Source organism: Rosa chinensis, chromosome 3, assembly GCF_002994745.2.
Source record: "Rosa chinensis cultivar Old Blush chromosome 3, RchiOBHm-V2, whole genome shotgun sequence".
NCBI lineage: Eukaryota > Viridiplantae > Streptophyta > Magnoliopsida > Rosales > Rosaceae > Rosa > Rosa chinensis.
Genome location: NC_037090.1, coordinates 32,296,684 through 32,322,503, shown reverse-complemented (window position 1 = coordinate 32,322,503; position 25,820 = coordinate 32,296,684). Strand labels below are relative to the sequence as shown.

General features: G+C 37.8%; 1 long non-coding RNA gene across 4 annotated transcripts; it reads left to right on the top strand.

Annotated features, from left to right (window-relative positions):
* Positions 1-2,759: 2,759 nt before the first annotated feature.
* LOC112194967 lies at positions 2,760-6,617 on the top strand. 4 transcript variants are annotated; one of them, XR_005808036.1, is made up of 4 exons: positions 2,760-3,134; positions 3,293-3,516; positions 4,606-5,368; positions 6,267-6,617. It is a non-coding gene; the product is annotated as an uncharacterized LOC112194967 (long non-coding RNA). The 4 variants fall into 4 exon arrangements; XR_005808037.1 differs by lacking the exon at positions 2,760-3,134 and adding an exon at positions 5,729-6,073 and having other exon boundaries at positions 3,210-3,516; XR_005808035.1 differs by lacking the exon at positions 2,760-3,134 and having other exon boundaries at positions 3,210-3,516.
* Positions 6,618-25,820: the final 19,203 nt, after the last annotated feature.

Here is a 25,820-nt window from a genome sequence, read left to right as displayed (position 1 = left end):
TGCAAAATTTCAGCCAAATTGATGGTCGTTAAGACAATAATAACATCCTTAAAGCTAGTACCATTCAGGTTGGACAGATTCAGTTCGTCTATTGGTTTAAGCGAGTTAGATATCTTAAAAACCATCAATTTCGTTGAAATTTTGTAGTGATGATCTATACATTAGTACCTAAAAACTGAACAGTTGAGATATGGATATGCGACCGAAAAGTGACCCTAAACCCTAACCTCGCTCTGAAATTTCAAAACGAGGCCTCGCTCTAGATAGGATCTGTATATATATATATATATATATATATATATATATATATATATATATATAAAGAGAAGAGAGCTTGCTCTTTATAACTGAATTTTTTTTACCAATTTACCCTTTATATATTAAAAAACTTTGAATCAGAAATAATCAACAGAGATAATAAAGTCAATTTACAAAATAAAAATAAAAGTAGTGGAAACATGGTGGGTTTCTATGAAGAAACTGCCCACTACCTCCCCACACTGTTGAAAAAAAAAAAACTCTCTAGGCCCATGCTAGTGTGTACACACACACACACACACACACACACACACACACATATATATATATATATATATATATCCCTTCAAGGCAATATTATAGTACATAAACTCGCTTTTGTTTTAGGGAAACGATATTTGAGAGAGAATTGCTGTGTATTCTCATTGATAATAGGGACCTCTTTATATAGAGGATTACAATGCATAGAATCCGAATCATACAAGGAAAGGTAATCATACATTGAATATGAATATCTAGATCCTTCTAATTAAACCATATTACCATTAGGTCAAGTAACCTAGGGTTTGGGCCAGACACACAAATAAGGATTTACTTGAACACTCCCCCTTGTGTCGCCCAAACGCGGTGCTTCTCTCGTTGCCTCTCTAAAAACCTTGCCGAGTAACAAAAACCCAGTGGGACAAAAATAACCTCGGTCGAAGGGGAAAAAGAGCACAACACACCCTTCATGTTTCGAGACCATACATGTAGACACCTCCCCCTGATGTCTGCATCTTCCCCTGACGACTACAGTCATTGGAGTTCGGATAACTTCCGCAAATGATGCTACCAACATGTTTCTCGAAAGTGGAATTTAGGCAATGACTTAGTGAGCAAGTCTGCCATACTGTCCTCAGATCGAACCTAGTTCACTTTGATCTTGAGGAGAGTTTGTTATTGCTGATTATACTTGGTGTTGTCGCTTTTGATGTAGCCTTTGCTTTATTTGTTCAAAGCAAGCAACATTATCCTAAATGCTCGTAGGCTCATCTGTGATAGACTTCAAACCACAATTGTTCGAACATGCGTAATTATGGATCCAATCCATATACATTCACAAACCACTTCGTGAAGAGCAAGAATCTCTGCATTATTAAAAAGATATAGCAACTAAGGTCTGTTCTGTAGACCTCCAAGATATCACGGTCTTTTCCCATGGTGAACACTTAACCAGTTTGGGAATGACCATTGTATGGGTCAGAGAGATTCCCAACATCAGCAAAACCTTCCAAAACACTTATGTCGTTTTGGGATGGGGATAGTGGATGCAAGCCAGTGTTGGCGGCGTTCCTGGTGTGTGATGGGTCTGAATCCATCATCTCTCTGTAGGGATAGAATGAGCCCATATCAATCGTACATCTCAAGTACCGAAAGATATCTTTTACACCAATCAAATGGAGTCGCGTTGGCACAAAGCTATACCTTAGCTAACAAGTTCACTGCAAATGAGATGTTCGATCTTGTGCATTGAGCTAAGTACAATAATGCGCCTATTGTACTCAAGTAAGTCACTTCTGCCTCTAGCACATCTTCATCATCATCCTTCAGACGAAGAGGATCCTTTTCAGGATCAAGACTAAGGACTATCATGGGGGTGCTTGAAGGTTTGACCTTGTCAAAATGCCTGAGCATCTATCAACACGATGCTCAAGTTCCAAACTGAGGCATAATCGTATTCTCCCAAAAATCTTCATCTCAAACTCGGATTTGAAGTGTTCAGTGGTTTCCCTTAACTCTTTAAGGGCTTCTAATGAAGATCATGTCCAACATGAACCGTGATGAAATCCGAAACTTGTTATGGAAACGCGTGGATATATCCCTTCCCAATCAAGTAATCATTTTAGCGAGTGTTTCAACCTCTTTGTAAACGCGCTCCGTGGTCTAGAGCCACTTGACTTGGGTAAATGAAGTTCACCATGATCCTTCATGTATATTCTGTATCTAGATCCCTATAGAGATACGTAGTGACCACATTTGTCAGCTGCACGAAACTACCAAACTGACGGGGTAGTGGAGTGCAATGACATCCATTACGAGAGAATATGTCTCATCGTAGTAGATTCCAGGGCGTTTTATGAGAAGCCTTACGTCATAAGGCGAGATTACCATCTCTTTTTCTCACTACGCTTTCTAACGAAGACCCATTAGTCAACAAGTTTTATGTTCGGAGGTGTTGGCATCACTAGCTCGAAAACCTTCACTACTAGAAATCTGTTCATATACATCGCATGTTTTAAATCGGTCAGACTTGCACACGATGTAAAAACGTAATCTAACATCGTTTTACGAAAATACCGATTTAAATGTATATCATTAGCATCGGGTCTTAAAATGACCGGTGTTAAAAGTTTTGTTTGAAAATTTGCGGGAACCTATTTTTGCAAAATGCGCTAAGTGTTTTAAGTGAATTGAAGAAGCGGGTACTAAATCTAAAAACTTTCACACTTAGAAAAAAAAAAAATTAAAGCCCAATCCCAAAAGTTAGACAGAAAACCCTAAGCTCTCGCGCGGCCTCCTTCTCACTCGAACTTGCCTTCATTCTAAACTCACCCCAATCTGGATCTCCTCCCAAACCCGACCTCCATCTCCTCCCTTCCTTCCTTCATCTACGTCCTCAGCTTCTTCGGCATCAACTCCGTCCAGTCCGGCATCGACTTCGTCCAGTCCTCAGCTTATTTGTCGAAGCATTTCTAAACAGCGCCGTTCAGTCTTAGCCTGTGGAATCGAAGCAAGAGAGTGGCGGCCAGTAGGCGCGACTCACTTCAGAGAACGACTCCGTTGTGGGATTCGAAGGATTTTCCTGTAGAAGGATTCTAGGAGTCGAAGTAATCTTAGTACGTATCGTTCTAGTTCTATATATGTAAATGATAGAGTCAATTTCAGTCAATTTCAGTTGATGGTATCAGGCTTGTGGGAGATTTGTTGTGTTTGTACTTTTTTTGTTTTGTTTTGTTGCAATTCTGAATGTTTGATCATTTACAACGTTTGACAGACTTCCCATCGTTTGCTTCGTGGGAAACCTAGACCTAAGAATATGCTGCTTGACCAGAAACAACAGAGCCTCAAGATTGGCGATGGGATCAGTCAGTCTTTTGCTTTCTTTTGCGAGTTTTTATGCTGGACATGGTCACTCTCTGTTATCAGGTGCTAGAGATTTTGCTTGGGTCCACAGATTACTCGACTTGGCGGACATTTGGAACCTCGGCTGCATCTTCGGTACTTTCAATTTCCATTCATACTTTCTTAATTCAGTTGAGATTTTAATGGTTCAATTAGTTGATTAAGTGTTTTGTGTATTCTGAAATTGAATATTGTAGCTGAAATGGTTATCGGGGATGTACTGTTTGTTGGAAGTACTAAGATTCTCCTAGGTAGGGCTTTGGGGATCTGGATAAAAACAATTTATTTACTGGGATCTGGATAAAAACATTCTTCATGGAACTTGTTCTTAACAAAACATTAGGAACTTGTTCTACAGAGAATTTAGACCCTTCTCTCAGAAAAAAGAAGAGAGATTTCTATCTCTGAGAGAGAGAGAGAGATTGGAGATCGTGTCAGATCGGGAACAAAAACCTGTAAGAGAAATCTCTAACATTCTTGGTGTTCTGTTCTGTGTTTGTTTTTGGGATTTCTGCAATGTTGGTTTAGTTTCCAGTGCAAAGCTTGGAACTTTGAGGGTGTTTCTAATTTTTCTTTAATGGGTATATCTTTGTTCTGCTAATGGTGGCTATTAAACTACTATTAAAGAAGTTAAAATGGAGAACATAACTACTATTAAACTAGTAATAGACTTAAAATCTAAGGATGGAACTTTTGTCAATGAGTGTGATACTTGTTCTTGAGTCTCATTGAGCTTATGGTTGCATCTTCCTGACTTGATTTAGTGCAAGGGTTATAGATGCGTTGTCCTCCAAACTAACAGAGTGGGGAATTAGTTTTGATGTGTCGGTTAAATGGTCATGGTGGTTTATACTTTGTAGTTTTGCCCCTGCTTCTGTTTGTGAGTCCCAATTGAACTGGGTCATAGAAAATTTTGAGTGTTCTTGGTAATTATTAATGTGGATTTGTTCTTGTAACACTTGCTTAATGATTATCTGCATTGTATGTTCAATTCTTCATATGGTGATGAATTAGCTGATGATATGATTTTGTATGAGCTTGAGAATGGTAAGCAAGAACAATTTTAGTGACGGTTGGTTCTTGGAAAATTCTTCAAAAGTTAATGTTCTATTTGGTGGTTGTTTCTGCGTTTATTATCTGTTTCTTGATAATTGTATATTCAATTTTCTACATTGGTCTCGTCAGGTTTTCGCACGATTTACACCTCTGCAATGTGGCTGGATTCTTGGACTAAGAATGAGATGGACCTGGGTTTCTTGGTATATAAATATGCAGTGCGCTTTGGGTTGTCTTCAAAGAGCTTTTGTGACCTTATCACTGATATGGGTTCTCATGGGTGTACAGGGGTGGAATTATGATTTCTTATTTTAAAAGTTGATGATTATACTTCTTGAATCTCCATATATTGCAGCTTTTTACCATTTGGAATTGTATTAATAAGGTCATATCTACTATATCAAGTTAATCGAGAGATGCTAATATGACATGCAAGATGTAATATATACCGGTCATGACATTGTTGATGCATGTAAGAGCAGTAAGTTCCTTTATTTGAATCAATAGATTTAACTTTGACCTCAACTAGCAACCTTCCATGGATACATGTCACCTTAACTAGCAATTTGACTTAAATGTCTACATTGGTATCATTCTTTGTCACAACATTTCTGATACAATCTGTTTACTTAGGTGCTGATCTCCGAAAGGGAATAGCCAGAGGCTCCTCTTTCCCCTGCAATGGATGCTGTAATAAGAGTATTCAAACGTGTCGCTGGATTATCTGAGAGTGCAGGCGAGGCAGAGTTGTCTGGTGCTGCTGGAGTTGCATTCTGTTCCATCCGTTTGTTGGTAGCATCCACACAAGCGATTAATTTAATTGGAAAACAATGATCATTAATCAAATCTATAGAGGAGAGTACCGCTGCTTCTGTGCGAGTGTTGTCTGGAGGTATGCTTTTAGTGTGGTACAGTGTTGATTTTCTCTAATCAGTAAAATATCAGTGGTTTCCGTATCTTTTCTTCATTGTCTTACCAGTGTTCAAGTCTTATCCTTTTTTCTCCAATGCAGAGTATAATTATCATGTAGCTATTTTATGTGGTTATCACCGTTTCAAATTAGCAAGGAGTCACTTACTGAAATTTGGAACTAAAATGATTCTTGTATTTCAAATTAGCAGCATAGAGCCACAGAGAGAGGAGGAGAATTTTTTGACCCATCACTTAGCTGAGAATGACCCATCACTACTATCAATTAAAAGCTTTGTTATTTGCAATCTCTCTTTACGTCCAGATTTTTGTAACCGTGTAGGTAAAGGAGCTTGCAGTCCAGCACATAAAGTAAAGTACTTTTCAGCTGTAAGAAAGTACTCAAATTTTTGGAAGCAACAACTAAATGATCACCATTGTCTTTTCGGGTAGCTAGCAGCACTTTAATGATCAATTTTAAGAGAACCATCCAAATTGAGCAGTTTTAGTTTTTCTCTTAGTATGAGGAGGATTATGTCTCCTATAATTTGTGAAAATTAAAGAAGCATAAAACATAATTTGAACAGGTTCTATGAATATTTAGAAAATAAATCATAGCAAGTACATAAAGCAATAGAAAAAGTTGATGGCTTTGACCACTAATGTGATGAGAGATGATAGTGATAAGGTAAAGTATGTGGTCATGCTTTTTCTCACTTGGTATTCCGATGTGAATTATGTGTATTGAGATTCAATGCCTTTTTAGTACCTTTTAAGCTCAGTCATGTCGGTATTTCTTTTTGTTTAGTTTAGTAATACCAAAAATCACTGTCATTAGGTTTTTGTTGCACTGTGAAACTGACTTTGTCATTCTCTTGCAGGGCCTTGGATTACAAGTTGTCAAATATTTGGCTGCCAAATATGAAGAGCTAGGGTGTGAAGTGAAATGGATGGGCAAGCCTGATAAGGTGATCTAGTCACATTGGTCTGGTTACCGTTGTTAACTTCACTTCATGTGAACCTTTAGCTTAATACATATTTCTCTTGCATTTGACTACCAAGATGAATTTTGAGCAAGGCTAGTTTTTGCTTTGAAGCAAAGTTTAGTGTTGAAATTTTGTAGATTGTTGCTCATATGTTTCTAGGCTAGCCTTTGTAGGTTTTGGGGTTTTCTTTTAACATATGTTCAATCATGAATTTGGAAAGAAAATTAATGGAAAGCCCCAATTTTTGGATGATTATGAAATGCATTTCTTTTCCTAGCAGCAGCTAGATGCAAACTTAGCTCATCACGCTTGTCAAAATGAAGTGAAGTATATAAAAGCATAACAAAACAGTAATGCCAAGGAAAACGAAGTCACTTGAGAGATTAGAAATCAGTATCAAAATGAAAATCGATGTCTTATGATTATTAATGTATCGAGTTGTGTCCGCAGAACTGATGTACTCAAAATCAGTGCACATTGATTTTACAAAACAAAAGCGATGTGTACAATGAAACAACACATCGGTTCTAGAAAAAGCAAGTGATGTACATAAAACCATTGAACATCGTTTTGCTTAAATGAAAACGATGTGCTGTGTTAAATGAAACATCAGTCCTTAAAAAAAAACCGATGATGCCTAAAGATACAGACATCGGTCCTAAGAAAATAATGTGCCAAGCTACATGTAAAAATGCCTACGAACAAACCATACTCATGGCAACTGATGTCTACAAGTGTACTGGACATCGCTTATGGAATAGAAATCGATGCAAATGTTCACGTAGGTATTGTTTGACATATACTTTATTAAGCATAAAATGTGAAAATATGAAGAATTAGACATACCTAACATACAAAAATATGATGATTATAACGATTATACATTGATTTGTTTTTTAGAGCAAGGCTAGTTTTTGCTTTGAAGCAAAGTTTAGTGTTGAAATTTTGTAGATTGTTGCTCATATGTTTCTAGGCTAGCCTTTGTAGGTTTTGGGGTTTTCTTTTAACATATGTTCAATCATGAATTTGGAAAGAAAATTAATGGAAAGCCCCAATTTTTGGATGATTATGAAATGCATTTCTTTTCCTAGCAGCAGCTAGATGCAAACTTAGCTCATCACGCTTGTCAAAATGAAGTGAAGTATATAAAAGCATAACAAAACAGTAATGCCAAGGAAAACGAAGTCACTTGAGAGATTAGAAATCAGTATCAAAATGAAAATCGATGTCTTATGATTATTAATGTATCGAGTTGTGTCCGCAGAACTGATGTACTCAAAATCAGTGCACATTGATTTTACAAAACAAAAGCGATGTGTACAATGAAACAACACATCGGTTCTAGAAAAAGCAAGTGATGTACATAAAACCATTGAACATCGTTTTGCTTAAATGAAAACGATGTGCTGTGTTAAATGAAACATCAGTCCTTAAAAAAAAACCGATGATGCCTAAAGATACAGACATCGGTCCTAAGAAAATAATGTGCCAAGCTACATGTAAAAATGCCTACGAACAAACCATACTCATGGCAACTGATGTCTACAAGTGTACTGGACATCGCTTATGGAATAGAAATCGATGCAAATGTTCACGTAGGTATTGTTTGACATATACTTTATTAAGCATAAAATGTGAAAATATGAAGAATTAGACATACCTAACATACAAAAATATGATGATTATAACGATTATACATTGATTTGTTTTTTAGAATCGATGTTGGTTGTTGTCTGGGACATCGGTTGAAAACGCGCTTATACTGATGTCTATACTTTTCTCTACACCCACTAAGACATTGGTCGAAAATTAGTTTAACATCGGTCCAGAACCGATGTCTATGAACAAAATTCTAGTAGTGCTTCCTCTTCGTTAGAGAATCCATCTTAACCTGGATCGCATCTTTCAATTTAGGCCAAATCTCTCTACGTTGGCATTCATTCATCAAGGAAGCGTGGTTCAATATCATCGGACTCAACAAACTCATGCGCAACAAAATGTGCAACTACATTAACAATTATGATGGAGTTTCTTTCCCACGTCTCATGTACACTAGATAGTTTAATTTTCATACAGTTCTATATTCTCAGGTATAGGTTCTAACGTTGAGGCGTCCCCCAACGATAACCCTAACCCGGAAGATTCTCATGAGATGGATTTTGAGTCTTGATGATCAAAGGATTAGAATGTGCCAAAGTGTCCTTCGAACCCACGAGCCTCCCACGCATCCTAGCTGGGGCCATGGCTTGTAATGCTAGAGTGCCACTCTCTTTAGCGTTGGCGCCATGCCTATCTCTATGTAGGGTGGCGCTACATCCTCTAGTAGGGACGTCCTTCCTCTGGTAGGGACGTCCTTCCTCTAGTAGGGACGTCCTTCCTTGCAGGCTTGTTTGCAACATATTTGTGTGATCTCGTCACTTTAACAGGGATCAAGATGAGACATAGTGGGGACAGGCCACAACAATTCCTGTCGTTCCTACTGAACATCCGTGTTCTTATCTACCCCTAACGACGGGAAGACTGTATCATCAAAGTGACAATCCGCAAATCTAGCGGTAGTGAGATCTCCTTGCAAGGGCATTAAGTGGCGGACGATGGTCAGAGTCTCAAATCCAACGTAGTTGCCCATTCGTCTGTAAGGACCTATCATAGTGCGCTGTGGCGGCGGAATTGACACATAAATGGTCACTCAAATGTGCATAAGTACGATACTTGTACCCAGTCACTAGCTGTAACGCAAAGGTAGATTGAGTGGCAGTGGGTCGTAGACGAATTAGCATAGCTGCATGCGATATTGCATTACCCCAAGTGGATATAAGGAGATTGATGCGCATTACCAATGTCCGAACTACCATCGTAGTCGTTTCCGCGAGACCATTTGGGTGTGTACATGGGAATGTGATGTCCAACATCAGTCCTATTGCAATATCCATCGAAAGTCGTTGATGTAAACTCTCTAGCATAGTCAAATACAATTGACTGAATAGGATGATTCGGGGAGTAAGCCCGTTGTCATATGATATGTGCTAGGAGTGTAGCATAAGCAGCATTATAAGTGGGCAATGACACAACACGTTACTAGCATGTTTTTGTGTCAACCAACATCATGACATATTTAACCGTCCGCAGGTCGGTTGAATCAGTCTACATAATCCCTATGGATTCTATGTAAGAACATAATGAGTATTTTCATATCTTTTGCATAGGACGGTCTCAGTCCTAATTTCCCTAAGGAATGGGCTTTGTAAAACGAGCGAGAGGCTTTAGAAGCAACCAATGAGGATTTTGGTTGGGTCTGAGCATATGAAACGCTATTTGAAGCAAGTTGGTGATTGCAGCATCACCTAGGGCGCCATCACCATGATGGACGCCATCCATGGTGTTATGGATAGGGACTGCGCCAGCCCTAGGCTGGTGGTGGACAGAAGCGGTACCCTAGGCAGCAGCGTCGGTCACACTTAGTCCAGGAATCAACTTTTGATTCATGCTTTGTTTCGCTTGAGAGAAAGGATGTCCATGTGAAGTCTTTAGTAGACGGATCATCATATCATGACCAAGGTGACCTATCATGCATGTGTCTAAATCCAAGAGATCTTCTCTCATAACTTCATTGGATTTAATAGCTTGAATAGTGACATAGAGTCCACTAGACAAAAACATAAACTTCTCGAAGATGCGCCTTTGTTCGCAATCGTTAGAGGCATTGCAAAGGAACTCATTTCCGTTCTCTACATGCGTTTTCACATGGAATCCGTTGGTTATTCATAGGTGTGATTTGCCCTAGAAGCGTAGAGAGTTTTTGTGACAGTAATCAAGATGTCATTTGGCAAGTGGAACTTGGGCTATTCCATGTTCTTGAATTAATACCGATGGCCCAGCCATCGTAGTCACAAAGTAATATTCTCAGAATAAAAATTGAGTCACAATGAAAAGAACTCAAAATTTTATTCATAAGCCAACGGAGTTACATCATTGTCTCTTTGACCAGAGAAAATCTAATCCAAAATGCTAGCTAATGCAAAACAATGGTAGTCGTCTAACTTCTTTTGGTAATTCCAAAATAAATGTGACCAGGTGAGTAGAGAGATGTCGGTGGAGCAAGGCTCACTTAAGTACCACTAATCTCAGAACCTTCCTAGACATCACACTTACTTTGGGTGAGCCTACTTTGAAGAAAGACTTAAACCATTGGCATTTACTACAAAGTATATGGCAATTGCCTATTACATCTCTTGGAAAAATAAAGACTTAAACAGAAATGACGATCTATTGATCCCAGCTAGATTTGTAGTCTTCAACCCTTCACTCTAGATCATCTTCTTGATCTTCTTGTTCCACATAGTGAGCATCTCTTGCTTCACAATATGCTTTATAGGCGGTGACAATTTCTTCACTAGCTCTAGAAATGTGTGCCCAATGATCAGACACTCCACATCGAGAACATACATCTCTTTGCTCAAACTCTATTGATTGAGGCACTTTGAAAATGTCATTTAGATGGCTCTTAGTGTTGGTGGCGCCACCAACATGGCCAGAGGCGTTGCCTTCCTCTTTCTTTTCACGTTTACCTCTTCGGTTCTGTGTTCGCCTATTTTGGCTGTTACCTTCCCAAGTAGAGCGATTATATGGACCAGAACGTCCAGAAATATCCCTAAAATTAGGGTTTCGCTCTTGGCGCCCTCTTTTAGATGCACGACTATAATTGGATTCCAGAATATGCTCTATTTCCATGGATCTCGAATTATAGTTCTTCACAGGGATGATGTCATGCTTTTCAGCTACATTCATAGCTCCAATAAGCTCATGAAACCTTGTGATCCGTCCTGCAGTAACATCGATTCGATAGTTCTTAGCAACCATCAATGCAGAGACGGGGAAGGTAGAGAGAGTCTTCTCAATCAACATTGCATCTGTGATCTCTTTACCACATCGAAGTGCTTCCGAGTTGTAGTCAAGAACTGGCTTGAAATCACAGAAGCGGAGGCTATGCCATCTCACTTCTAGGTCAGGAAGCAAGAAGTCACGGATGTTGCCAAATCTTTCTTCGAGTGAGACCCACAGCCTTCTAGGGTCTTCTTCATTCATACACTTGTGGCTTTCGCCTTATTTGCCTCTAAGACTGCTTTATTTGCTTCCAAAGCTTGAGCTTGCTCAACAGTTAGCACGTCCTGGATAGGCTCGAGAATCGTATCCAGGATTCCATCGGCCTTGAGATGCTGGAGGACATCACAAACCCATCTGTGATATTTAGAGCCAATTATTCCCAATAGAGCAAAGTCCAATTTGTTCAGGTCACTCATCCTGAAAGAGAACAAGAAATTAGGGTTAGTTTCGGAGCGTAAAAAGCTGCCACGAAAACATATAAAATTTCCGAGCATAATTGCTTCCAAGAAATTAGGAATTTCTGAGCGTAATCGCTTCCAAGAAATTCAATTCCAAGAGGTATTGGATTAGATCGAAACAATGAAGTAAGTGGTCGATCATAAATTCTCTACAAACTCTAAGTTTGGAGATCTCAACAAGCTCCAAGCTTGGAGTAAGCACGAACCCCCACAGTTCTGCTTAATTAGGTCTCCCCTATGATGAAGAAAGGGGGGGTAGAAGAAGGGAGGTTGCAAGTCCCCGAGAAAAAGAAGAGAAAAGAAATAAAAACTTCAAAAACGGGAACTTTTAGTAAAAAATACCTCTAAATAGGTCGCCGGAAAATTTCATCTGAAAAAGTGCCTGGAAAAGTAGTCGGAAAATGGCCGAAAAAGTGCCCGAGTTGCTGAATTGGCTGATCTGCTGACGTGGCGGATCTGATGTCAGTGGGCTTTGACTCCTTCTGGGCGGTTTGACCTTTGGGCTTTGACTAAGGGTGTGGGCCGCATGTCTTCCCTTTTTTTTTCTCTTTCTTTTCTTTTTCTGGGCCCGTCCCCTTCTTTTCTTCTTTCTCTTTCTCTTACTTTTTTTCTCTCTCTTTCTTCTTCTGGGGCCCGCGCCCTTTTTTTTCTTTCTCTTTCTTTTCTTCTGCCCAGCACGTGGGCGTCTCTCCCTCTTTTTTTTTTTTTTTTTCTTTCTCTTCAGCCTTTGACCAGGACCTTCTTCTTCCTTTGATTCGCTTTGACCGAGACCTCCTTCTTCTGGTCTCCTTTTTTTTTTTCTCTTTTCGGACTGGGCTAGCCGGAAGTAAGAGTAGGAAATTGAGTTGGTCGGTCGGTGACTATGCAACCGGTTCTGGGCTCCTGGGTTTGGAGGCTACAAGGTGTGCTGCGGTGGTTCCTCAGATTTAAGGACTACAAATTTAGGGTTTCAGGGTTAGGGCTTTGTGCTGATAACGTGTTTTAGGGAAACGATATTTTGAGAGAGAATTGCTGTGTATTCTCATTGATAATAGGGACCTCTTTATATAGAGGATTACAATGCATAGAATCCGAATCATACAAGGAAATGTAATCATACATTGAATAGGAATATCTAGATCATTCTAATTAAACCCTATTACCACTAGGTCAAGTAACCTAGGGTTTGGGCCAGACACATAAATAAGGATTTACTTGAACAATTTTTTTATTTTTATTTTTTATCTTTTATACATTATAAAAAGAGGATCAAAGGGTTTCACTCCTGCCCCCATGGTGACTCGAACCCATGACTTCGTACATAGGTAGTGGGACATAAACTCACTTGTTTACAATATATTTTTTATTATGTATTTATTTATATATATTTAGTTTTTATTTGGTCGACTCATTTTGCACCATGTGTTTATGTAGTCATTTGGTTGCGAGTATGTGGTCTCTCTTTTTATGTACTATACTAATCATGCAATGAAGATTTCCATTAATTTATTTTCTTCTGCTAATGAAAAAATGTTTGTTCAACAAATCATTGTTGATCTATAAATAACAGTAGACATTTTATATGAGAAAGCTTCTATTCATACCTTCAAAATTGGTATATGGATCTCCTAAATTAAAATAATTCAAAAAAAAAAAAACTCTAACCCCTTCTGCAGCCATTTTTCTTTGCTAGAGCTTGTTCATATGCAGGTGTGAATGTGGTCATCCTCTTGATGGATATAGATCCATGGCTAACCACAAAGCGACTCGTTGTTTGTTATAAATTTTGATTCCCTTTTCACACCAGGGTGTGGGATATTGAAAGAGACTTTGAACTTTATTAGAAACAATTGTTAGAATTTTCAAGAAGTATGCATTTGTGTAGTTTGACACATTGTTTTGCAAAAGAATAATTGTTCTAGATTTGCCAAATTAAAGAAAATCGCCTTTGTCAAGAATTTTTAGTTAAAACTCTACATAATTTTTGCAAGACATGTCATATATAGCTTCATTTGAACTGCCTAATATTAAGCTTCAATTATATATGGAATGGTGTCCTTGACAAAAGTGCAAATTAAATGTCAGATGACCATGAACATTTATGAAACCTAGTCAGGTTGGAGGAGAGAGCGAGGCTAGGTTTGAGGAGGAAGAAGGCAACATATAAATAAAAGGGGCAAAAATGGAAGTTTATTATGAAATTTAGAAGTAGAGGTTTAAATACTAAATGAAGAGTTATGAGTAGAACTACTCTTTACATGAACAATAATACTAGAGATCCCAAATTCTTATACCAAAATCCATTACCAAATGATGTGGCAAGCACCACCTCATCAATATCATTATGAAATTTCAATGACATGGATTTGTTTAATTAAGAACACAATTGAGAAAAAAAATTGTATAAAAATTGTTGAAAAAGAAACTTATTTACAAACCCTAATCTTTTTTTTTTTTGATCGGGCAAACCCTAATCTTTTTGATATATTGACATGTTAAGAAAAAGCAATAATGGAGTAGCTTTCTCCCTGACGACTCATTTGGAACTTGGAAGTTTCTCTCATGTGTTCTCTCTTGCTTGGAAAGGTTTTGATCTTCAAAAAAACTAGTACTTCCATGAAAACAACAAATGAAGTTGCAAAATCAAGGAGAGTAGATTGAAAGTTCAATCTCCATGTTCTTATTTTTGGATTCTAATTTTCTAAAGAGAGACAAAGATAAAACACCGATCGTGGATTTAATTTGCCATATATATATATATATATATATATATATATATTTTAAGGTAAATTTCATTAAAACATTAGTGATTATAATCACTTAGAAGGGCATCCCTTATAATTTCAGGAGCAACAACCAACCACATCTGACTTTCTAACGATTGACAAGCATGTTTTGCCAGCTTATGTGCTACTACATTAGCCTCATGACGTGTATATAGAACCTTGAAGTTTAATTTGCCATATATGTTCCATAGAAACCCAAACATAAAAAATTCCCAGTTCTCAATCTTTCATTTGGCCTTCAATCCTTCATACAAATATACTATGATTATCTATTTTTGTTCTGATATTTCGATCTGGGTATTGAGGTTGCTAAAAGCAAGAATGTGCATCTATTCATTTTTTAATTTTTCTTTAATAGTTTTTTTTATCAGATGTTTAATATTAATTTTAATATCGATCTTATGTCTATAACTCTATATAGCCAACAAAGAATCATGTCAGCATAATTTCCAAAGAAAGTGATGATATGGCGTATGCCACATCAATTGGTAAGCAATTTTGCTACACAATTTTGGGATCTGTAGCATTACTAGGTGCTACAGACCCCAAAAAGTATTATAAAATTTCAATACCAAATGACGTGGCATATGCCATGTCATCGGCTTTTGTTTTAAAATTTACTGAGGTGGATTTTTATATTTTGTTAACTATTTTGTATAAATAACCAAACGGTATTCCGCAACAAGGATATATGAACATGATTCATTTTCGTATAATCATGTTTCTGCTAAAGACCCTTCATCTCTCTCTCTCTCTCTCTCTCTCTCTCTCTCTCTCTCTCTCTCTCTATTACTGGGTTTGACTCAAAACTACAATTTCAATTTCAAATTAGTCCCTACTACTACTCCATCCCTCTCCCTCTTTCACACTCTTTTAAGACTGAACATTCAAATACATTCTCTCATTGATTCATCATCATACAATCTAACCATGGCTAGGATTTTGTTGTCTCGGGCCTTTTGTTCTCTTGGTGCCTCAGCTTCTCTTGTTCCTCATCACTAATTTCATCATCCTCTGCTCCTCACGAAGCATGAATACATGATCACAAAATGGGGCTTCCTTTACCACCACCCATATGTATTAGCACCGTCAGATTGTTGCGCACCAAAGTTAGCGGATCACTCGAGGAAGGGTTGAGATTAAATTCTTTCATGGCAGTGATGTCATTGGTAGGCTAGGGGTACGTGGAGGCAATTCTCAGAAAATGGTGAAGGGATTAGAATTTAATTTTTAATTTAGATGAGTAATTGTAATATCAATTATAAAATAAAAATAGACAAAAAATTCCACCTCATTAATATCTTTTCAAGGTCAAATGCTGACATGATATTGTCACATCATTTGGGATTCAAATTTTGTATAAAAAATTGGGTTCTCAAGCATTTTTCTTATGAAATTATAAATAATATGGATTTATTTTCTGTTTTTTTTTTTAATAAATAAACTAAAATCTAGCTCCAAAAATAATTGAGGAGAAAACCTAGGCCACATTGAGAGAGATGCTTTGTAGGGCGCGCAGTCATCATCGGACGGGCCCGAGGGGACCTAGTGTCCAGTGGAGAGTGGCATAGTCAGAGTGAAGGCTGTGGGGGATGGTGGCACTGTCTCGACCGAGTGGAGGTTCTAATGGTGAAGGATTGCGGCGGTTCGATGCGGTGTTGCCTTACCTAAGAGCGGAGCGCAGACAGTCTGGGCTGGGCAGGTCCGAGTTTCTGTTGTGAGATCGGCGATCACCTAGAGGTGATGACTGGGTGGCGGTAGCGCTGGATTCGATGTTGAGATCGGATCAATTGGATCCGATTTGGTTTCGGCAGTTTGAGATTGATCTTGGGCTCAACGCTTCCTCTAGCCGGCGTAAAGGGGAACATGGATGGATTGCAATCTCTCGGTGACAAGCTGGTAGAGGTGGTGGTGTTATCGGTGGTCGGAAGGAGAGGGTGCTATCAAGATTGTGGCGTTGTGCCTTTTGCAGATTAGAGCTCTGGCATGGGAAAGCTGCTACTTGGGCCTGGACTTCAGCTTTGGGCCTAAATTATTGTTCCTTTTTTATTTTTTTGTTTTATACATTTAGTAAGAGGCTTTATGCCTGCAATAAAACCCTATCATACTTCAGTAGGGCAATATGGGATTTGTCCCGGTACGCACACTCAGTGTGCCTTGTCTGGCCTAGCGAGGCTGGTAGCTATTTGCTTGATCAAATGGACGCAACCTCCTAGTGGCAGGATGAAATTGAGTGTTGCCGGATTTATTTCCGTGCGGCAACATAGTGGGAAAGTTGTGCTATTTGTAATGAGGCTTATTCATTATAGAGTTATCTTTCCGGTATGTCACTACTATATCAAAGCAAACAAAGTAGCCATTCGTGCACTTTTTGCTAATTGGTGCTTGTTAGAATATATAGATTTTGTAGAGAGTCCTCGTATTATTTCAGGATGTTCTCTCTATGCTTATTGTAATATGGGGTTTAAGCTCTATGTCCCCCCTTGTATTCTGCAATTTCATTAATCAAGGTTTGAGGGCAGCCGCATCAGCCCCTTTTCAAAAAATAAAAAATAAACTTAAAAAAAAAACATGTCAAGAAAAAAAACCAACAAGGGCTTTGAAACGCACTTACAAATGTACAATCAATTTTTTTAATAAACCTCACTACACCTAAATAGGTTACAAAAATTTTAGACAAATAATCAAGTAAATTTAAGGGCAAATTTCATTTTACCTCCCTGATCTAAACTGATACGCCTCGTCTCTGATTTACCCTTTTACTGTGTGTAAGTGAATTATTATACGTTTTACTGTCCTCGGTTTCCGTTTTTATCATTTAGGGGGGGGGGGTGTGCTATTGACTTTTTATTGGGAAAATTTTCTCCACAAAAAATAATGTAGGAGACGTTAAAGTCTGTGGACATGTGGTACGCTTAAATCGGAGTTCGTATACGAAAGTTATGGCCTAAAATATGAAAGTTACTGTTCATGGTAAATTAGTGTGTGTGTGTGTATATATATAAAGTTACTGTAGTAGGTTTCCACCACCACCACCCCCACCCCCTGCGACTTTCTCTCTCCCACCGCATCGGCCTCTGTTCTTCTCCCATTCTCTCCTTCATGTCACTACCCATTTTGGAACCCCCTCTTCATCCTCTACACGCCAATAACCGTGGGTCACGGCAATTTGGCAGGAATAGAGAGAAATCAAGCCAAGAGCAACACTGTAGCAAATCGGAGTTTTCCGGCAAATTCTTCCATCTTTGGCCACCAAACCAGGTCTAATAGAAGCGCCTTAAGCCATTGATCATTTTCCCTCAAGCTTCTAGCTTCAATTCACAGTGTGGAGGGAGAATCGAAGAAATTCCCGATTCTAGGGTTTGAAATTTCTAGAAAATTTTCACTAGCCAATCTCGAGCACTTCAAGGTAAAATTGGAATTTTTGGTAGTTGACAAAAGTGTTGGGATTATTGAGTAGGTGTTGCTGCCAAAATTTGGTGGCCATCAGAGGTGGTGGCCGGCCCATGCGCTGCCACTGCGGGTGGTGCATAGAGGCGCGTGGAGCAGGGTTTTAGTTTCTGTTTTTGGCTAATTAAATCCTATAATTGATATTGAACTTTTATATGTGATTTTGGTGAAGAATTGAGATTAGTTGATTATGAATTTCTGAAAATTTAGAATTTCGGTTATCAATTACAAGAATCCGACCGTCAGATTTCTCTCGAAGTTGCCTAGAATTTGTAAATCCGTGAATCGACATTGTGAGTGTAGTTGAATAGAATCCGATGTGGATTGAAGGAGACGTTTAGAATTTCGATTTCTAATTATCGTAAATTTAAATTCCCGTCCTGTAATTATATTTTTTACGAGTACTATTTGTACAGGACGAGAGGAGTCTCCATATGAGGAGAATACCGATCGACGACAGGATTAGCTAAATACTGTGACTCTATGAGTGGACTTTTATTTTAAGAAATGATACATGCATTTACTTTATGACGCAGGCGGAAGTAACAGGGTTTACAAGCGATAAACCCTAAAAAACATAATTCTGGAATCCACCAGAGAAAGAGAGAAAAATCTCAATTTTGTTTGATAATATGAAACAAAAATCTCAATTTTGTTTGATAATATGATAAAAGATAGTTCTGCAGCCGTTTAAAATTGCTTATATATGGGAAAAGAAACCCTAGGGCGACTAACAATGAAACCCTAAAGCCCACGGATTAAAACAAAACAAATCCAAAATAAACTAGAAAACCTAAAATAAAAAGAATGTAAAACTAACATAAAAATATTAAATCACGAATCGGATAATTAAGACGATACATTTTGGCTTAATTCTGATAGGGCTCACTAAAGTGAGTCTTGAAGATCTCGTCGTTCCCATTCTGGAAATGTATCATGCGTTTCAAACGGACATTCTAGCCAAAAGTTAGTCAAATCTGATTCAAGATCAAAACCTGACTTTTCGCACGAGAAACCCGAAAAGTCCAAAACCAAATCTTCTTGAATATTCCAGCGGCTAGTAACCTGATTACGCGTGAGTTACCTATTTTCCAATCACTCTTCTTGATTCTACACCGCTTCTTTACTTTTATGGTTTTTCGGCTAAACTGGGTCCATTCTCGTCCTACATCACTTTATGAAATTAATGCTTTACTAATTAGCCCATTTCAAAAAAAAAAAAAATAGCATGAAATTTATCGAGCATATTATTTTAATTTCGGATTATCCCATTATTTATTTGGTTAATGCTTCTAGCATGTTTTCAATTTTAAATTTTCTATGCTCAATTTGGATAATGTGGTTATTGTTCGTTTTTCGAAAAATCATTTTCTAAGGTAATTTCTGGAAATTAAGTTAAATTCTTTTGTCGACCTGAATTGCTTATAATTACTTTTTCGAAATGGAATTTTGAGGGAAGAATAATTATGATTTATAATTTAATCTTACGAATTGTTACCCGTTTGAAATTAATTTGACATGTGGGACACGTCGTTGCTTTATTCGGAATTTTTACTAGATTTTCCGAGTACGGTTGGGAATCGTGCTCATATTTTTGCTTTTGTGAGATTTTTGGGGAAGTTTTATGGATTTACTGGTTTTCAATTTTTATCTTCCACCATACTCAGGTTACTATATTTTCTTGTTCTCCTCCTCACGTGAGTTGCAGTCGAGGCTTCTCCTCACTTACTTTGTGTTTGTGGGTCGAAGTCGAGGATCGGGCCTAGGAGGCTCCTTTACAGTACGGTGATGTTCGCCTTTGCCATATTAATTGTTTATTTTAACTAGCGGGGTTGGATTATTTTCTTTCTTACACTCCTTTCGAAGTTTAGAAAATAAATTTTTCTAAATCTTGCATGCATCGGAAATTTATTTTCCAAAGTTAAACTATGGGAATGTATAAAACTCTTTCCTTTTTCCTTATGTTATAATTATTAACTTTTTGTCCACTCACGCTAACATTTTTAAATGCTTTCCCGCTGGGCCATTCGTTTTCAAATGCCTAGTTCACAGTGTTGCTGCTCGGCGCATTGGGAGTGAGGCATAGTGACAGCATCTGCTTCCGATATCTCATATCGTAGGTTACCTGTTTAACCTACTGAACTTTATATCAATTTCTGTTTTTTTTTTTAATTGCTCTGATTACTATGGGAATTGTGACCCAGACTTGTAGTAAATTATATTTGGGGTTCATGACCTAACTTTGATGAATTGTTGTATTTAATTGTGAAGTTTTGTTGGACTTTAAGTATTTGAAGTATTATTTTTTTTTTTGATTGTGAGGTGGTTTGGAATATGAGAGCAGGGTGGCTCCTGGAGTTTCTGGTTAGGTTATTAAAAGTGTTTTTGGATTCTTACAGGTTTGGGTGGCATACTTTTAGGGGAGGTTTTGCCAAAATTTTTGGTAAAATCTTCTTAAAAGTGGGTCCCGTAGGACCACTTCGGATTTCAGGGTGAAATTTGGGGCCGGCCCTGTCATTTACACCATAAATCACTTGTGCCCCTACACTTTTAATTTCATCACGGGTGCCCCTAAACTTACCAATTTCAATCAATCTTGTCTAATCCTTGACTTTTTTGCCAACTATTGTGTAATGTATTTGAAATTGTAGTCACATATAATATAATTTTGCATGTCACTTTAGTGAATCATCATCGTACAAGGGAGCCCATTTAAGCCACATTTTCAATTTGCAAAAACTTGATAAAAAAATAATTATTGGACATAATTGATTAAATTAGAGAGAATAGGGGTACATGTGATGAAATTAAAAGTGCAGGACCACAACTGATATAACGTGTAAATGTTAAGGAGGTAAAATGAAATTAGCTCTAAATTTAATGATGTCGGCGGTTTCCATGTTTTATATCAAGCTGTTTGTAAGGATTTGGTGTGGGAGAATTGCGCACAGTTGGATAGAGTACAGTGTATATATTCCATTTATACTGTAAACATCAATATGCTATGAACCTTAAAAAAGAATATAGGCTTTGTTGATTAATTAATATAGGAAATGGAATATCATTACTACAAGTTAGGGGTGACCTTTTTGGAATTGAAACCGACAAACCATTTCGAATCAAATCGACTAACAAAATTTAATTGTAATTGAACCAAACCGACGCTTGTGGTGCATTTTTCGGTCAATGCTTATGATAAACCGATATGAACAGAACTGAACCGATATGAAATAATTAATTAACATTTATATTATAGAAGATTAATTCCTATCAAAAAATAAGTTCTATTGTAGGTTCCCAAATTCCTAACCGAAGTATCTTGAACCCAAAGTTTCACTTAATTACGACAATGTCACTCGTCCTCCATTTAGCTTCAAGCTCACCCTTGGGGTTCCAAGTAGACATCTCCTCCAGAAAGTGTCACTACGTGCAGCTCGTGAAACCTAGCATTCCTTGAAAGTCAAAAGGTAACCGAAACTTGAAAACAAACTTTAAAAGCTTAAGCTTTGCTTTTCGGGTTTTGTTTCGTTTTGTTTTTTGCTTTTAATTCTTCATCCAATAATGCTTTGTATTGGTCTTGTTGGGCTGACAAGTGCATCTAAGAGTGAACTAGATTTTCTCTACCTCTTATTGTAGTTAGAACAATCCTTTCATCTCTACCTCAAGAATCGTTGTGAACGCCACCTCGTAGAGCATTTGACAAATACGAGATAGAGTTATCTTCGTTAAACTCTCATATCTCATTATAATCCACATTGCTCACAAGGATTCAACCAATTTAGATGATATTATCTACAAATCATGTGATTGAAAATATTGAAGAAATTTATCAACGTAGGGACAAAGCTTTGTAATATCATGTTGTCTCGTACACCACATTCTGATGGAATGAGAAAAATAGGAATTTCCTAAAGTACGGTAGCTTTTGCAACACTTCTCTAAAATATCATCAACAGTAAAGACTCATAAATACTTTTAATTTCAAAATTCAGATAAGACAAGACTACATTTAACGATTGACATTAATTAACTCATTAGGAGTCTTTATAACTCCTCCTAAGTATTAGCAAAGCAGTGAACCGCGATTAAGTAACAATTCACTATATAAGAGTGGAAATTATTCTATGCACCGACGGTGTAAGTGACCCAACCCTTATAAAATAATCTCAACCCTTGATATTTATTATCAACTTTATTTTTAATAAACAAAAAGTGTATTTAATGCAATCTAACCATTCATTTATGTTGGTGCAAGTGCACGGCGGTGCTCTGAATAATCTCTCATATAAGAGGATGAACTCAAATTTGTGAGGTTACTCATTCGCGCGCATAACACATCCTTCTAAACGGGAGTGTATTCCTCTCCACTTCTAAACTTTATTACAATGCTTTGCTATTTGCAATGATAAATGATCTTCCACTTGCGGAAAGTTACGCGTATTTAACTTCTGCTCAAACATATTGAAGAAGAAGTATTATAAATCTACTATAGACATTTATTAAGTGCTATGGATTTTCCAATAAAAGCTACTAGACAACTTTTCTCATGGGCAAATTGGTAATGGCACCGTCTTTAATTAGTTTAGGTTCAATGTTTGATTAGATCAGTCGACGTTAAAGATATACATCTTGTGGGATATGTTTGTGTCGGTGAATATGTTAGTCCTCGTCTTGTGGTGGTGAAAGAGAAATATGCCTTGGCACTAATTAATGTATTGGTAAATACGTTATTCGTCGTGGGGTTGTGTTCATCGTGGTTAGCAAACCGGGACAGAGTTCTTGTCCATACCGGAGGCAACTACCTGGGCGGCAGAGTGGTCCGATTATTGGAGCCATGTCCAACATGCAACTAAAGAGAGTTTGTCGATGGTCTCGCTGCCCACAGGTGGTACGCGATCGATCAAATCCTACCGGATGGCAGGTAGGTAATCGTCGGTGGGAGAGTTTGCCTCTGATTTCTTTCCCAAAACAAAAACCACCGGCGATACTATATATTTCCCATTTTTGGATAAAACCAGTGATGGACCGAAGATAGAGTTCAATATGTTTCTGAATGTGGACAGAAACCTATTCATTTTAGATCGGTTGTTTAATTTGATAGGTCGATGTTAAAGATGTACATCCTGGATGATATGTTAGTGATGGTGAATACGTTATTCGTCGTGTGGCTAGAGAAATTTAAGGCTAGTGTGGATACTTCCAGAATAAGAAAATGAAAGACGAAACTCAAATCGAATGAAAAACAAAAGTATATATGCATCTTATTCGTTTCAAAAGGAATATGTTCCAAGAAGGGATAGCTAGAAGGAGGAAACCAGATCGGTCCACATGCTGGAAGGGCGGCATTGCAGTTCCCCAATTTGTGCATGTATTTCATCTCTGGTACATAGAGTTTCTTAAATTCTTGCCAACTTGCCAACCCTAAACCCAGCTCGATCATCAAATATTATTATTCCTATATGGACCACATCCGAAGCCATCTAACTAGCTTAGAGCATGTTTAGCAGACTCTCTATTATGGCTCCTTAGCTATTTTGGAGAGCATGTTTAGCTTTTTATCTATTTTAGTAGTTGCACCAGACTCCTAAGTGGCTCTCTATTATAACTTTTAGCTATCTCGTTCCTAAATATAGAACCACGTGGTGTGGTGTGTTGGTCGAATGGCCTAGTCTGGAACCCCCAGGTTTAGCGTTCGAATCCCAGCTCCATCCCGTGGCCAACAGATTTGAGGTTCGTGTGTCTGCGGTGTAGTGGATTAGTCTGCCTTTGCCTGGCTTTCGCCGCAATGTCGGTGCAGGTGTCCTGGCGCTAGGATACCACTGCATGGGTGTGTGAGTTACTAACAACTAACCCGATCAAAAATATATATATATATATATATATATATATATATAGAGCGAGATGAGGCTCTCTATAATTTAAAAAATTCATTTCAAGTTATTTTATGTAGTTTATAAATGCATTTAAACTATTTAATCTTTATTTAAAAAATAAAATAAATTCAAAACTAGCTAAAATAGAGAGCATTGATGCAGACATATTTCTTATTGAGAATATATATACATCCCACATAGGAAAAATGGGACCTTGCCTATGAGTTTATAAAGGTTTGGACCACTCCATCCATTGCCATTTGGTTTTGGATGTGAACCCCAGATTACTTTATCATGGTATCAGAGCCAGATTACGTACCCACGTATGCATGCCTCATGGCCACACGGGCTCCACGTCACCCAAAGTTGTCCATATGTATGGCTTGAAAATTCGCCACACGTGCGGGAGCGTGTTGAGAATATATATACATCCCACATGGGAAAAATGAGACCTTGCCTATGAGTTTATAAGGGTTTGGGTTACTCCATCCATTGTCAATTAGTTTTGGATGTGAACTCCAGATTACTTTATCATTTCTAAAGTGGCTAGTTAAAATGACTTTTTAGATATTTTGGCTAAAATTTAACTCAAAAATGGTTAGCATTGCTAAAGATGCTTTTAGCTACTACACCACTACTACTTGGTTGCAATTAAAGCTGAGACAGTGAAGTAACTTGCATATTCTATGTGGCAAAAGGATATATCATGCATGTGCAGATAACACATATCACATATAGATTCTTAATTTTATTCCATTTCCAACTCTTAGAACTTAGAAGAAGGAATCGTGCTACTAGTCCTTCTCCACAAACCCACTTACACTTTTGAGTCCTGACATGATCATATCCTATTGATTCCTATATTCCTGACCAATATGAACAAGTACTATAGTACTCCAACCATATCTGCAGCTTTGTTGACTTTTCTTTACCCATGTGAACAAAACTTGTGTTCATCCAAGAACGATGTTTCGGTCTAGCTAGGGTTCTTGTGTTCATCCAAGAACGATGTTTCGGTCTAGCTAGGGTTCTGAGTTGATTATTCTGTGGCTATGTATCAAAGCTAGTGCTATAGTTTAGATTCTTCACACTTCAATATCTATCGATGTAATTCATGCATACATGCTTGAACTTATAATGCACGGCTAAGATTGAAGCAAGCAAATTAGAAAGCGATGATACATGCATGTCCACTACATGTGATAATCAAGAAAAACGTGCGCACAACAATCATGCATGCATAATATGTGATAATGAGTCGGTTTAGCATTTCTGGAATTGTGTTGGTGATAAAAAATTTCGTAGAGTATTTTGACTCACCAATGAATGCGGACTAGAGGGGGAGTTGATCAGGAACGATCGAGAAACTTCCTTGGAGGCTTGACTTGAAGTTGACCGTCGGTTCTAGGAGGAGGAGGGGGGGGGGGTACTTGTAGAAAACCCTTCGATGCCTAAGTCAGTACGTACGTTTCTTAGTCGAGTAGAGTAAAACAAGTTGGAATAAGATGGTTTGCCTTGACGTCGGGCGGCCTTTATATAGGAAGCAGTGACTTACTTGGGGGACAAACCACCATTATTCCCGCTTTTATGGTCACATTAACTTACTCATTTATGATGATAATCATTGCTGCATTAACGATGGTTAATCATGACTCATTTATGACGACCATTCATTGCGCATTTATAACCATAATCATTGCGCGTAGTTATTATCGTGGTTAATGCTGTAATAATCGCCTCATTCATGACTGGAATTTATCTCCCTACTAATTATGAAGCTAATTGCCTTAATTACGGGCGCAGCAAAGTTGACCACTCCCACAAATTTCTAATTCTGCATCACAAGATTTAACACCAACAACTCACTAATCCTCCATGAAAATGACAGCTACCTTATAAAAGGAAGCAAGAACGTACAAGATGATGCATGGATAGCCTTAACAATTCCGATTCCTACCACATGATGAGCTAAGAGAATAAAAATATATTATCAGTTGAATTATATGCTCACCACCTCGG